Here is a 12,518-nt window from a genome sequence, read left to right on the forward strand (position 1 = left end):
CATGAACACACACCGGAGAAATTACAAGTAACAGGCTGTTCTAGGGAAGACTGTCTCTGCCATGCTTGAATTCTTCAGTTCACAAGAAATCTGAAAATGGATGGCACAGACACAATGTCTTGATATCCGTGGGGGGTTAGAGGATATGAAATTGGAAGGGGTTGGGGGTATTCTGGAAGGCTGGCTGAATTTAACTACTCTGTGCTTGTGAAACTAGTTTAAATCCATCCCTCTCTGGGGATTAATTTTGTAAACTTTTGAAACATACACCTTTCAGTTATTTACATGCAAAAATGTTATTGGATATGTTCTTATTTTTCAGAAATACAGCTTTTCTGGGTGAATTTTATCCCAAATTTTATGATTTAAGACACTTGAAAAAAGAAATTTTGTATACCCCTAAAAATTCCCAAGACTGTGTTCAGTACCTAGCATGTAGTAGGGACCTAAGAAATGTTTAAATGGAAAAACAGATGAGTGAGTGAATGAATAAAAGGTATCACACGCATTCAGCTAGAGAATCCTACATACATGTGGATGTAGGCAGATAATAACTTGAATATTTTTAAATTATAAGAATATTTTTACAAACATTTTAGATGTTTCTGGACTGCTTTTCAGTATTTGGTAGTGAGGTCACCCTCTCTGAATTTGAATCTCAGAAATGAGACCCCTATATTTGTGAGTAGAATAAAGAAAAGATAGGCACCCACTATGTGAGCTTGTCAGTTAGTAAGTCATAATCCTTAGATTTGACATGAGACTCCAGCTGCAACATACCATTAAGAAAATCCAAGCTGAGTAAGACCAGTTAGGAGAGAGAACACTGCAGTCACTCAAGCTGGAAGTGATGGGCTAATGCGTTAGGGTCTAAGATACTGAGGGTGGAATTCCAGACAAGTGGGGGAAATTCTGGATGGTTCAGAGGCTACAAAAAGCCAAATTTACCCTAAAAAATTTTTTTTCATAAGTTGCTGGTGGCCTGTAAAACTCAATATCTTAAATTACTATAAGACAGAATATCGTGATGGTCTGAACAAAGACATACAAACACATTTTGATGCTACCGTTATTAGCAACTGCCATGTACTGAATAGCCTTTGCTATACACTTTATACTACTTATTTCATTTAACTCTTAAAATGCCTGAAGCTGAGGGTTATTATCTCTATTTTATAAAAGAGAAAATTGATGTACACAGGTAAAGAATCCTTCCAAGGTGGCACAGTCAGGATGTAACAGAGCCGGAACTTAAACTCAAGTCTAACTGACTCCGAAAGCCAGCTTTTGATCTCCAAGAACCCCTGCATTCTGTTTTCAGACAAATGAATACAAAAAATTAATATTTTGTTAGTGTGCACTAATCTAGACATTAATTTAATACCCTTGTGCTTATGTGAAGGTCCTATGCTGGGTACTGGGGATGTGACGGTGAATAAAGCATAGTCCTTGCCCTCAAGTCTATCTAGCATGCGAAATGGACACAAACTGAAGAAATCAAAATGAATGGAATTTTTTGTTTGTTTTGTTTTGTTTTGTCCAAGAACTGTGAATATTCTTAACTGGCATTATCAACAATAACATTAAGGTATGAGATGAGGACAACATGTTATGGCCAATGAATAAGTTTCTAATTCAACATTTGTGATTTGTTTTGGTGAAGAGCTCTATGTGAAATAAACATACCATGTTGAAAATGAAGCTGTAGGAAAAGACTCCTTCCAAAACTGAAGCAGAAAAGCAAGAATACATTCAATGACACAATAATAATGGTTACAGACAACGAAATTTCACCCTTTTACTTAACTAAGTCAGTGCTTCAGGAACAACACACAGCATTCTCTGTGGTGGAGTTGATTCTGCCTTTGTACAAAGTAAAAAAAGAAAATGGCTGTGCTTTTCAATATGTCATTAAACCACAGGCTAATGTATTTACAGCTGAGTAATAAAAAAAAAAAGCAGCATAAGTCAAAGAACATCAAGTAACTTAATGCAACAGACCAAAGAACTCTTAAGATACCCTAGTACCTAATGATGACTCATATGCACAGTAATAAAAATGTCTAAAGGTGGCTGTACCAACATAGATAAATTCTCATGAGGAAAAAGAGCTCTGTGAACTACAACAATTCAGTTAGAAAGATTTATTTTGTGTAAAAGAGAGACTCATTTTTAAGACATTTGCACAGATGTAAATTTTAGGAAAACTTTTGAAGAGATGGAAAACGTATCTCCAGGTTTTGTAAAGGACTGTTCTCCTTAGCAAATAAGGTTTGGTAAAGATTTCTTAGATAGGCACAAAAAGCATGCTGTCAAGGAAGAACCTGATAAACTGAAAATCTGATTTCATCCAAGTTAAAACTTCTCTTTGAAGAGCATGGCTAAGAAAATGAAAAGCAAAGTCACAAACTGAGAGAAAATATTTCCAAAACACATACCAGATAATGGACGGACATCCAGAATATATAAAGAACTCTTACAACTCAACAATGAAAAACAAACAACACAATTAAAAACAGAAAAGATCTGAATAGACACTTTATCGAAGAAGATATACAGATGGCCTATAAGTGCTTGAAAAAATGTTCAATATCTTGTGATTTGTTGAGTTACCAAAGCATAGTGGGGGGAATACTGACTACAAAGAGACAAGAAGGAAGTTTTGGCGCAAGAGTGATGGAAATACTATATATCTTGACACAGATGGTGGTTATATAACTGTATAGATCTGTCAAAATTCATAGAACTGTATGCCAAAACTGGATCAATTTTGCTTTATATGTTATACCTCAATCAACCCGACTTTAATAAAAGAATATATATGAAATACTTATTTCATTTACTTTTTTTATTGAAGTACATTTACAATCTGCCAGTTTCTGGTGTTCAGCACAACATCCCAGTCATGCATATACATACATACATTCATTTTCATATTCTTTTTCATTAAAGGTTATTACAAGATATTGAATATAGTTCCCTGTGTTATACAGAAGAAACTTGGTTTTTTTAAATCTATTTTGATACATAGTAGCTAACATTTGCAAATCTCAAACACCCAAATTTATCCCTTCCTATCGTCTTTCCCAGGTAACCATAAGATTGTTTACTATGTTTGCAAGTCTATTTCTGTTTTGTAGATGAATTCATAGTGTCTTTTTTTTTTTTTTTTGGATTCCAGCATATGAGTGATATCATATGGTATTTTTCTTTCTCTTTCTGGCTCACTTCACTTAAAATGATGATCTCCAGGTCCATCCATGTTGCTGCAAATGGCATTATTTTATTCTTTTTTAATGGCTGAGTAGTATTCCATTGTACAAATATACAACAACTTCTTTATCCAGTCATCTGTCACTGGACATTTAGGTTGCCTCCATGACTATTATAAATAGTGCAGCTGTGAACATTGGGGGGCATGTATCTTTTCGAATTAGAGTTCCCTCCAGGTATATACCCAAGTGGGATTGCTGGATCATATGGTAAGTCTATTTTTAGTTTTTTGAGGAATCTCCATACTGTTTTCCATAAGTTTAGTAATAGAAAAGTATTTTATACAACCTGGATTCGAAATAGAATTGTCACATGCAAGAAATCATAAACTATCCTTGATTTAACAGTAAAAACAAAATTGTTCCCGGAATTTACTAATGAATGTTTTTATATTTTTTTTAACAAAATAATCAACTATGAACTACTGAACCTCAAAAACTCCTCACCTGTAAAAGAATGTATATTAAACCAACTGTAGGATTTTCTATTACTCACTTTGGAGTTAATCATTCTCAGCCAATCTTCTGTCATCTTCAAAAATCCCCAAGTTACAGACTTATCTTAAGGATTCTAAAATAGGTATCTGAACCAAATGGACTTCACTGTTTACGCATCTGTTTTCTCATAATGAACGAAATATAGCTATTAATAGGAGCACCCATTACGTAAGTTTAATTTTAAGGATTATTTCAACCTGAATGCATGACATGTTCCCTCTGGTGTGCAGCATACTCTCTAATGAGTAGCCTTGAAAGAAGAATCACGCTTTCAAGGTGAACTTGCTCAATGCCTGCTGCAAATGCAGGCTCATGAAGGCTGCCCTCCACAAGGTGATTTCAGCTCCCTGTGTGCAATCTGAAACCAGCAATTGCCCCTGACCGAGAAAGAGTGTAACTTCACATTATTGTTTCTAAGCTCTCTGAAACAGGATATTTGGCCTGGCATGTGATAGATAGACTTCTCTCTCAGTTTGTTTTCATCTCATTGTATGGGATACTTCCCATAGAAGTCTCATGAGGGGGAAATGCAGAAAGCTGCTCCAGGCGCTGGTGGAATGGCCTGATCATTTAATTTTTCGCACAGAGCTTAAGGAAGGACTCCTATCAAGGGAAGAACTGCAGCTGCCTTCCAGAGCAGCTGGTGCTTAGCATGGCACTAGGGTGACACATCCATACATCTTAATAAAGCACCGTGCATTAATCTATTAGGAGCAACTCAAGGAAATACTCCAGTGGCCAGAGCAGAGTGGCTGTGTGGTGAAGACTAACAAGATGGATGAGAGAAAAGCATTACAAAGAGACTTGATGATAAGGTTTTCTCCCCCACTGCAAAATTGAGAAGAATGCTTCACAGCAAAGGAATTGCTGTTGGAAGAATTGGCTGGGTATGGTGGGAATCGAAGGACAGGCTCAAGCAAGCCAGATAGATATATTGAGGTTATTTGTCCCCACTGATACACAGGAATCAGTAGAAGCAGCAAGCAACTGCCAGCTCCCAGGATGTCATCAACAGGAAAAAAAAAAAAAAAAAAAGAAACAATGGAAAGGCAATGACAAGAAATGTTACTTAACTTTAAAAAACAGAAAAGCATTACGCAAGCCAAAGTTTAGGGGAGGCAAATAGCAGCCAGTTGACTAGCTTCTTGGAGGTCGACAGTCCAACCTGGTTGTTGCACGCAATGCCTGCAGTCAAGGTAAAAGCAAGCAATACAATGGCAGGAACACTGAACTTAGATTTACGTTTGACTCTCCATTCTTTCACCGGCTACCAAGGTGACCCTTAGCAAGTTACTAAACTTCTCTGGAATTAAGTGAAATAATGAATATGGAAGTACCTGGCACTAGCTAGCAGACACCGAGTAGAATTTTGCTTGATCTGTTTATCTATTGTAGAGACTTCAATACATGCAGTTCAGCCTCATGTGACAAACATTTCTTTTTAAATGTTTTATTGTAAACAATTCGTTGGCATAGGACTCACCACTTAAGGATGTCAATATCTCTCTTGAGTAGGTCTACGCAAGTGGGGTCACTCTCTCAGTTGACCCACCTAAATGCTTAATATACACAGCCTGCATTTGGGCGTACTTGCTGGTAAATTACTTTGTAAGCATTCTTATGTCTGTTCATGTGTGCATGCCCTGTCTACTCAATTAGGATTACTGACTTACTGAACCATAAGTTATTTTAGAGAAGAGTTTAGGATGAACTCTTCATTGTACAGGTGGGAATACAAAGGCCCAGGAACTCTGGGGACTTGTCTCAAAACATATATCGACTGGTGACAGAATTGGTATTAGGACCAAGTTCTCTTCACTCCCTGGCTTCTTTTTCCATATTCTCATCACAAACTATTCAAAAAATAAGCATCTGAAGACAAGAGCCAGTTTTGCTTCTGCTGTCGTTTATCCCTGAAATTCGGTACTCATTCATATACAAAGAGTAATCAAAATGGAAAATGAATGCACAGTTAGGCAATTAAGGTAAAAGCCAGTGTGTGATAAATCTAGAGCAAAGATACAAAGTGCTCTGGGATCAAAGTAAAAAAAAGGGATTGATTTTTGCCTGAACTGTTGCTAACCTTCAAGAAAAACAGAGGATTGGGACTGGTTTGCTGAAGGATAGAAAAGGACTTCTAATATAGAGGGGCAAGTTTGCTAGAGACTAAGGGAACAGTAAGTGAAGCAGTAAAAATAGATACATTTAGCTCCAATTACATCCCAGAGAACAATTAATATCATGTAATATTTGACTTTTTAAATATCTTTCTATTTTTGTTCTCAGCATTTACGCAAAATAGAAGAACTGGAAATCTAAGAGGAAGGAAATATACTTTTGAACATCTATTAAACTATTAATGTGCCAACCTTTGTCGTGATACTTTCACATCCACTGTCTCATCAGATCTTTGGCCAGCCTTCCTTGGCCACCTTTATTTCAGGGCTAACTGGGACACATTTAATTTTTGTATGATCCTTTTATGAATATGAACTAATCATAGATTATGTTCCTTCCATAGTTATTAATTAGGCAACAATTATCTGCAAGAATCTTAACTGGGGGGAAAAAAGAATATTTTTTTTATCTGAAGGATTTATAAACATTGAGAGGCTATCAAAGGTAATCTCGTACAGTGGTTTCCAAACCCAGCTGTACTTCTGAATCCTGGGTGAAGTGTTTTGAAGAGGTAGATTCCCAGGTGTCACCCCGTCCACCCCTGCCACCCTGAGATTCTGATCCTGTTGCTCTGATGTTCAGGTTAAGAAGCTGCAGTGTGTAAAATACATCCCAGGGATTTTCATGTGGTGAGTGCAACGGATACAGGTAGTTCTTTTACACGTTGTGTTTTCATAACATAATTTGGCTCTAAGATTGAAAAGTTAGGGAACGCTATTTGCATTGCAAGGACAAGTATCGGTTATAAAGGGCTAGCCAGGAACTTACAATGCCAGTAGGAAGAAAAAAATCTGTCATCCATCTGATATCATAAAGCTGCTTGCACTGACCTATTGCAGCTACCTATTGTTTGAGAGACTCTGAGCTTTATTTTGCAATAACAATGGATACAACAAGTCAAAGAGGAAGGTAAAAGAAGTGCTCTACTAGCACTATTTACAACAGCCAAGATATGAAAACAGCCTAAATGTCCATCGACAGATGACTGGATAAAGAAGAAGTGATATATTTATACAATGGAATACTATTCAGCCATAAAAAATAACAACATACTGCCATTTGTAGCAACATGGATGTCCCTGGAGAATGTCATTCTAAGTGAATTAAGTCAGAAAAGAGAAAGAAAATACCATGTGAGATTGCTCATATGTGGAATCTAAAAAAAAAAGAAAAAAAAAAGAACATAAATACAAAATCGAAGCAGATTCACAGACATAGAATACAAACTTGTGGGTGCCAGTGGGGAGGGGGTGGGAAGGGACAGCCTGGGAGTTCAAAATTTGTAGATACTGACAGGCACATGTAGAATAGATAAACAAGATTATACTGTATAGCACAGGGAAATATATATAAGATCTTGTGGTAGCTCACAGCAAAAAAAAAAAAGCAACAATGAATACATGTATGTTCATGTATAACTGAAAAATTGTGCTCTACACTGGAATTTGACACAACATTGTAAACTGACTATAATTCAGTTTTAAAAAATGGGGTATTAACCTCAAAAAAAAAAAAAAAAAAGAAATGCTCTGCTAATGAGGATACTGGTGGTTAAAGGGAAAGAAGTCATTTCACTTGAGAAAACTGAATGCTGGATCTGCTCTGTGATCTTTGGGTTTATAATTACATACTTTTCCTACAGAAACAGCCTCATTATTGAAATTTTTCAGGAAACATAATCTGTTTTATACCATTTTAACAGTTGTTTTGGTAACAGTTTTTTAAAATAATACCACATTTCTTTAATTAATGCAGCTAATATTTAATAGCAGAATAAAGTACATTCTCTGCTCATGAATAGGTATAATAATACATATGCAAATATGCAAGTATCTGCTAGAAGTAAGCATAAGGGACACTTACTTCTGCCCAGGATTTGGGGGGGGGGGGGGGTGGAATCTTGAAAGACTGGTAAGAATTATGTTGAAAAAGTAGGGGGCATGTTAGAAAAACTGCTTACTGCATTTTTTATCTTTGCCTTTTAGAAGTTAAAGAGGTTTTTGGGTATCTTTGTTTATTCTACAATCTCACCACTCTACTAATAAGAAAGTTCTTCTTGAATGCTCTTAAATCCCTTGCTATGCAATTCCAATTCATTCCCAAGAGGATGCTTTTGTTGACAGAAATCCTGCCTTTATGGACCTAGCACTTGGATGGTTTGATTTCCTTATAGAGACAAGTATTGATCTCCATCTGCAGGCTCCTCCTCCACCCTCGTTCTGCCCCTTCCCAAGGATGAGGCAGGGTAAGGGGGAAAACACTTCAGTCTTTGGGGGCAGGGGCACGGATCGGGATGACATAGCTGAACTGAGGGCTGTGCTTTTATGGGCAGAGTTTTAAGAAGTGTTAAAATGTCACTTATTAGTCATCTTTCTCCACTTTCCATAGACCTCCCTCAGGTACTTGGCACAGCAAAGGCTGCTTTGGAATGGGAAGATGCTGACCAGGTAGTCACACCTAATGTCCCCTTTTCCTAGGGCCAGACCGGGCAAAGCCAGGGGAATGAACATTCTTGCAGCAGGGCAAAGGGGCTTTTTTGCACTCTCTCTTGGCATGGCTTTTTCTCTCGGCAATGGGACAGAGTTCCGAAATTGGAAGTGGACTTTGGTGAAAAAACATTTGGCCATTTTCCAAGCTTTGTTTCTAGGCATTTAACTAAGGTGAAAAGGGAACTCTCCATAGTTTAGCTCTCTCTAGAGAGTTTTGTATTGAGGTTGGAGGACAGACGCTGCTAAAAAATCAAGTGTTTACTCTCCTTTGCCTCCATTGTGTTTCTGTCTTCCCAAGGGACTACAGGAGCCTTTCTGGGTGACCCAATCCAATACCATCCCCATTCCTTTTCTTTATAGCACTCCCAACTCATCCACCCCACGCCAAAAGAAAGCCCAAATCCAACCTGGGGTCTTTGTTTTCAGCCTCAATTTCTTCCCTTCTAAAAATGTTGCTCTGGGTAACTGAAGATGTTCCTGGTTGTGCTTCCTACTTCCAAGTAGCAACTTGTCTGTGAGTCAATTGCTGAAGAGTCTTCAGGATCTTCTACCGAGCACCTGCGTATTAATTTGCTATGACCAACCTACAAACATCTGTCAACTCTTCCCATGAATTAATAGGTCTGTAATTAAAGTCCAACAGAGAGCTCAAAAATTAATCAGGACAGGAAACAGCTCTGTGAGTAGCACACAACATGACTTTCTATAAAGAAAAGACCAGATTCATGTAAAACAAGGGTATACCACAGGTCTCTGTCCATCTCTGCACCAGCTGGTCCCTGAACTGCCTGTTTCTAACCTGTAACCCCATTGTCAGGGTGCCCATTGGAAGGCTGCCACACTGTGGTATCAATACATCGCACTAACTGTCTGACTTGTTACTTAAAACACAACCCAGAGGAGTCTGTTTCTGCTGCTTACAGAACAAAGAAAATTTAGAGGAATCAAATATCTGGTTGTTCACATCTGTGTTTTCTTCTTCAGATTTCCACACCCATGGAGAACTCTACGCTTTTTTGGAGCCTGTGCTCACGGGCATAATGCTGTGGCGACAGGATGGTATGTATGATGGTTACACTGGAATCAAATGTATCTGCTACGTAACTGTGAGACCCTGGTAAGTTACCAGTACTCTGTGCCTCGGAGTCTAGTACACGGCAAGTCTGCCAACCTTAGGCAAGTTATTAATGCAGTTTGGTCGCTAACAAAATGACGATCGTCGTGAAGTCTCTTTTCACCTGCTTTCAAGAGAGAATCTAAGGGGTTCATATTAATAACTTCAGTATGCTCCCAGATCTATAAGAAACAGGTTCCAAAAGCAAGCTACCATGTTTTATGCAATGTTTGCCAATTGGATGAAGTTTTTCAAATAATAAAAATGAATCAGAGAAATGAAGTATCCTTCAGCCGAGCTGTGAAAGGAGATTTATTAACAAGTCTAAAAACTCAGTCTTTCAAAAATGAAGTATCTTTCTACCCTGAATAGCTGAAAAATTGTGCTTCCTTTCCCATACTGGGAAGAAAAGGACAAAAATTTCTTCCAAAATCTGTTATTTTAAGATGGGCAGTCAGAGGAGGGGACCATAAACCACTGTTGGAAATGACAAGGCTTCAATTATATTCCAGGGACTGTTCAGAGTAATGTGAAGGACTCCTCTCTGGCCAGGGATAACTGGACATAAAAGTATCTTGATTAATAATGTCACCTTCCTTTAACTCTGTTCCCAGACTGCCCCAAACCCTTTGTCGCACTCAAGTGAGAAATATGAAAAGGTTTCCCCGAGATCCTTAGTAGCAGCCACAACTGGAATAAACTAGACTTGTCATAGAACAGTGTTCACCATATGGAGCCCTCATGCTTCACTGAGCAGCCCCGAAGGGCCCGAAGGGGATGCACAATCATGCTGGTTCTTCGTCAAGTGCCCCAGAGAAAATGTCTGTGCCTTTTCAAGGGAAGCTTTACTTAGATGCACCCAATCCATTCAAAGACTAGACACAAAGTATAAGGCGAATGATTAACAAAGAAATCTCCTAACATAGCCAATATTCGGTGATGAATATTTCATGGACAACTCTGGTTTCCAACTTACAGGCAGAGGAGAGTGTTAGGCTCTTTGGAATTATCAGAAATAGAGATTCTTTGAGGTTACCTCTAGCAACTGGCAGAATTATCAGACATAGAGATTCTCTGAAGTTACCTCTAGCAACAGGAAATCAGCTATGATGTTACATGTGGAATTAAGAACACTGGAAAATCTCCCAGGAACCCAGGGATGGCTGGACTGAAGCTAGAATACAGTTTAAAAACTGTAAGATTATTTTTTTTGGACATTAGATTTCTTTTAGGACATGTAGGACATACATGGTTTTTTAGGATATAGGCATCAAAAGATGGACAACCCTCACCAACGTTAATCCTCTCAGATTCTCTGCTGCTGACATTAACCAACTACCTCAGTCTCTGTTTGTATCTATCTAACCAGAGACGCTAATTGATACAAAATCTCATACCAGGTCCCTTCTAAGGCTGTTGACCACCTTGAGACTAGCTAATAGATCTGCTACCCTTACTCTAGGCACTCTCTCCTGCTCTAATCAACTAAAATGATGGAGTCCAATGATTTAAAACAGGGATCTTCAAAGCACAGCCCACAGCCCCGACCTGGCCTGCCAGCCATTTCTGTACTTTGATTCATTTGTGTTTTGTCTGTGGCTGCTGTTGCACCACAAGGGCAGGCAGAGTTGAGTAGCTGCCCACAAAGCCTGAAATACTTACTATCTGGCCTTTTATAGAAAGTGTTGGCTGATCCCTGATTTAGAACACAGCCAAGCGTTCAGAGCAAGGAAGTGCTCTGAAAAGGGAGCTGTCAGCGAGTTTTCTTAGGGAGGGCTCAGGAGTACAGCAGGTATGCTGAGGCTAAAAGCCTCAGGAGAAAGCTGCAGAGTTGTCTTGAGAAGTCCTTGGATCTGTATGCACATTACAGACTGAATATATAGAGATGCATACTTTCAAAAATACATATAGATGATTTTGCTATGGGTAAAGTATAAATTAATTCACTTGACAGTGATATTGATCACATGCTACCTCTTTAATAACTCTCTTTTTTTCTCAGTGAATTGAAATGGATTTCCAATCGTGTTGAGAACCCGTAATACAGAAATATCAAAACAGTACATGATCTGAGAAGCAATTCTATTTAACTCTGGAATGCAATTTGATGTCGTTTTGTAATATTTTTGTAAGGAACACGGTAGGACATTCACCGTATAAAACGGGGCTGAGACTACTATGAAATACTGTAATTCCTACCATTGTGGAGTTCATCGGATCCTTTTAGGCTAAGAAGCTAGTGAGGAAAAACTGTCATCACCAGATTCAAGGACTTGATGAAAAGCTAATTTTCTATCCAGTTGCACAAAGAAATTAACTTTGCCCGCTAAGCTATGAGTTCTTCCTTACTCGACTGTGAGCACTTGGGGTGCAGAGACTGGATTTTAATCTCCTTCATATACTGCTGACTCCTAGCAGAGTGACTGGCATATTTGGGTGCCCTAATATGTGTCTGTAGAATAAACGAGGGAATGTTCCCATGCGTTCTCATGGCTCAGTTGGCAAAGCTGACAGAGAGAGCCCTCTGAGTGTGAAGGAAACTGGCCACACCTTGGTACCAGCCAGCACCCCTACAGAGATGGAAAAGCACAAGTTCGCCCTGGGAAGGAGCCAGGAGCAGAGTTTCTGAGATCCAGACTTCACTAGAGCTTCCTCCCCGCCCTGGTCACTGCAGTGTTTGTGCTCAGGCCCACACTAACAGGCCCGGCTCTAACCCCATGCTGCCTAGACCCTGAATCCACACCAGCACCCAATTTCCCTCGTTCCCACTAAGTGCTCAGCACTTAGACTGGATTGTGATTCTTTTTTACTAGACAGCTTCTCTCGATAGCCTGGAAGTTCACTGTATGATAAAATTCAATAATGAATGAGACACTGATCTAATAAGGATGTAAAGTACACAGTTGTATCCTCTCATCTTCCTGGCCAATGCCAGTTGATCAAGACATACATCCTTTGCTAGACCCA

Source organism: Camelus dromedarius, chromosome 16 (assembly GCF_036321535.1).
Source record: "Camelus dromedarius isolate mCamDro1 chromosome 16, mCamDro1.pat, whole genome shotgun sequence".
In the NCBI taxonomy this organism is placed as follows: Eukaryota; Metazoa; Chordata; class Mammalia; order Artiodactyla; family Camelidae; genus Camelus; species Camelus dromedarius.